The sequence below is a fragment of the Schistocerca cancellata genome, chromosome 4, assembly GCF_023864275.1.
Source record: "Schistocerca cancellata isolate TAMUIC-IGC-003103 chromosome 4, iqSchCanc2.1, whole genome shotgun sequence".
Taxonomy (NCBI): Eukaryota; Metazoa; Arthropoda; class Insecta; order Orthoptera; family Acrididae; genus Schistocerca; species Schistocerca cancellata.
The window spans coordinates 549816843-549820115 of record NC_064629.1 but is presented as its reverse complement, the minus strand read 5'-3'; the positions used below and the strand labels follow the sequence as shown (position 1 = coordinate 549820115).

General features: G+C 38.8%; 1 non-coding gene across 1 annotated transcript; it reads right to left on the bottom strand.

The window, feature by feature from the left end:
• Positions 1 to 2555: 2555 nt before the first annotated feature.
• On the bottom strand, positions 2556 to 2629 carry Trnat-ugu (transfer RNA threonine (anticodon UGU)). Its single transcript has one exon. It is a non-coding gene; the product is annotated as a tRNA-Thr (tRNA).
• Between the last annotated feature and the right edge of the window lie 644 nt (positions 2630 to 3273).

The following is a 3273-nucleotide window of genomic DNA, read 5'->3' as shown; positions in this document are numbered from 1 at the left end:
ACAACAAAAATAAAGATGCATTATGAATATTTTACTTTGTATGTTGCCTCTAATGTTTGTTGTATATATGATTCTTTGCTAAATTACTTCAATATCTAGTCCTTAGGAATGCAATACAAACTGTATTTTATCTTGTAAAGACTTAACCATGTCCAATATCCTTGTATATATTCTATACATGTAGGATTTGAAGGACTAAATAAATAAATATTTTAAGGCATCTGTCTGTATTAATTTGTCAAAAGATTTGTCTAAGTGCACTAACTTCATAAATTGGTTTTCACAAAAGCACTTCAAACTACCATCACTTTCCCTATACATTTGCTACGGTCGCAGGTTCGAATCCTGCCTCGGGCATGAATGTTTGTGATGTCCTTAGGTTAATTACGTTTAACTAGTTCTAAGTTCTAGGGGACTAATGACCTCAGCAGTTGAGTCCCATAGCGCTCAGAGCCATTTGAACCATTTGAACCCTATACATTTGACCATTCAAGAACTCACTTTTAATCCTAGCTTGCTCAGATTCTGACCAAAACTTATTTAAGAACTTTCCTTCAAATTCATCATATGACATGGTAGAATTAACATTCTGATTGGCCCATGAGATTGCTTCTCCATCCAAAAGTTGCTTAACAAATTTAATTTGAACATTGTCTGTCACGTCATTACTAAAATTACCCTGACACTGCTGTAAAAAATCAACAGGGTGCAATTTCCCATCTCTTGGAAAGCTATTTTAAAGGTATGCCACCCCATACACAATTAATATTGCTAACAAAATTACTTTGAGCTACACCCTCTTGTAAATTCTATAACTTTCTTACTTAAATCTGCAACATTATTTTTACACAAATCTATTTTTTCCATCACACTTCAGTTCTACATTACTTATTTGATTGTTAATGTCTAAATTTTACTCTGAGTTCCTTTTTGTAAGCTTCTACTTTTTCTTCTAAAACACTCCTAGTCTCAACAACCTCTACTTAAGTTTAGAATTTTCTGCATCTACATGTTTATCTAGTTTTTTCGAATCTCTCCTCGATTTTGGACAACTCTTGTGTGAATTTAGTTTCTAATATATCCACCACCCTTTCTTCTACTCCTACCACACAAGTATTGAGTTCACCCTGCCCTGTCTCAACAGTAAGTGTTAGTGCTACCAAACCCTCCTGGATTTCCCTTGTCTGATTAGTATTTTCAGTAGTAGTATTCTTTAATTCCACCATTTCTTCATTTAATTGCTGACTTAACTATTAACTTTTCTGACCAATATCCTGCCTAATCTGTCCCATCTGTTCCTTCACTTCTTTCATATGCTGCATTAATAACATTAACAAATTATCTCCGCCTACTCTTCCCTGGGTAATTGGAGTACTCGTGGAGACATTTTCACTGGAACTCACTCCATCCAAAACTTTGATCTACACTTCAAATACTGCTGGACGATAGCTCACAGCCGGCCGCAGTTGCTGAGCTGTTCTAGACGCTACAGTCTGGAACCGTGCGACTGCTATGGTCGCAGGTTCAAATCCTGCCTCGGGCATGGGTGTGTGTGATGTCCTTAGGTTAGTTAGGTTTAAGTAGTTCTAAGTTCTAGGGGACTGATGACCTCAGATGTTAAGTCCCGGAGTGCTCAGAGCCATTTGATAGTTCACAGATACTTGATCCTAAGTCCAAAGTGTTTTCTACAGATTCACAGCCTACAGGCTTCTCTTCATGCATTTTCATGTTCTCGTTGTTATTCATCGTACACAAATGTCACACAACAATATTTAAAATTAGAAAATTAAAGAGAACAGTTGCTCATCTGAGTTCCTGCTGCGCAGTCCGAGAATTTGGTCCAATATCATCAGGTAATGATATCCAAAACAGATGATTTTGCTATCTTCCCACAGCAGGTAATGATTATTTTTTTCGGTCTTTCTGTAAATGGTTACCACAAACAATTCTCTGGCCAAAAGTTGTCGTTGTTTGGATCTTGCATTCACGTTTTTACATAACCTGAAACCATCACTCATTAAACACTCCCAGCTCTACTCCACCACATCTGATGATCTTTAAAACATTACTACTTAACTTGCGTTGGCCTGTGGTTCATCGATGTTGTTGATGCTATGAATAATGAGAACATCACGAAAATTTCAAGCTTGACAAATTATTTATTGACACCAGCTGATCGACAGAACAACAATTTTCAACAATCGCTACCATTGTTAATTTATTACAAAATCTAACTTACAATTAAAAACAGTTTCATCTAAACTAACTGCTGTTACATTTGTGCAGGTTATAAAATATAATGTCAAATAGCATAATATTTTTATCATCATCTTGGTTTTGTGTGTTAAAATTGATTCACAATCCGATTTCAACAATTATTTTGATTTTACTTTAATTTCGTAATTAGTATATATGAAGACAGTAATTGTTCTCGAAAGAACAGAATACTGTTGATGACCGTGCAGCTTTTCCCTGGAATAAATGATGACTAACTGCAACCCTAAGCTGCCGACAGGTGTTGTTGATATACTTCGATGTGGACAGCCGAAAATGTGTGCCCCGACTGGGACTCGAACCCGGGATCTTCTGCTTACATGGCAGACGCTCTATCCATCTGAGCCACCGAGGACACAGATGAATAGCGCGACTGCAGGGACTTATCCCTTGCATGCTTCCCGTGAGACTCACATTCCCAACTGTCCACAATTCTACATATGTAATGTACCTTATAGACATTTGCCCATTCACTCATTACTCACACACGCTTTGGAGATTCCCGTAAGAGTTTGGGCAACCTGCGCGCATTCGCAGTCCCGGTCGGGGCACACATTTTCAGCTGTCCACATCAAGGTATATCAACAACACCTGTCGGCAGCTTAGCGTTTCAGTTAGTCATCATTTATTCCAGGGAAAAGCTGCACGGTCATCAACAGTCTTCTGTTCTTTCAAGAACAGTTACTGTCTTCATATAAATAGTTAAAGGCTACCCAGCCATTGACCTTCGTCTGTGCGAATGCGCACAGGTTGCCCAAACTCTTATGGGAATCGCCAAAGCGTGCGCGAGTAATGAGTGAATGGGCAAATGTCTATCAGGTACATTACATATGTAGAATTGTGGACAGTTGGGAATGTGAGTCTCACGGGAAGCGTGCAAGGGACAAGTCCCTACAGTCGGGCTATTCATCTGTGTCCTCAGTGGCTCAGATGGATAGAGCGTCTGCCATGTAAGCAGGAGATCTCGGGTTCGAGTCCCGGTCAGGGCACACATTTTCA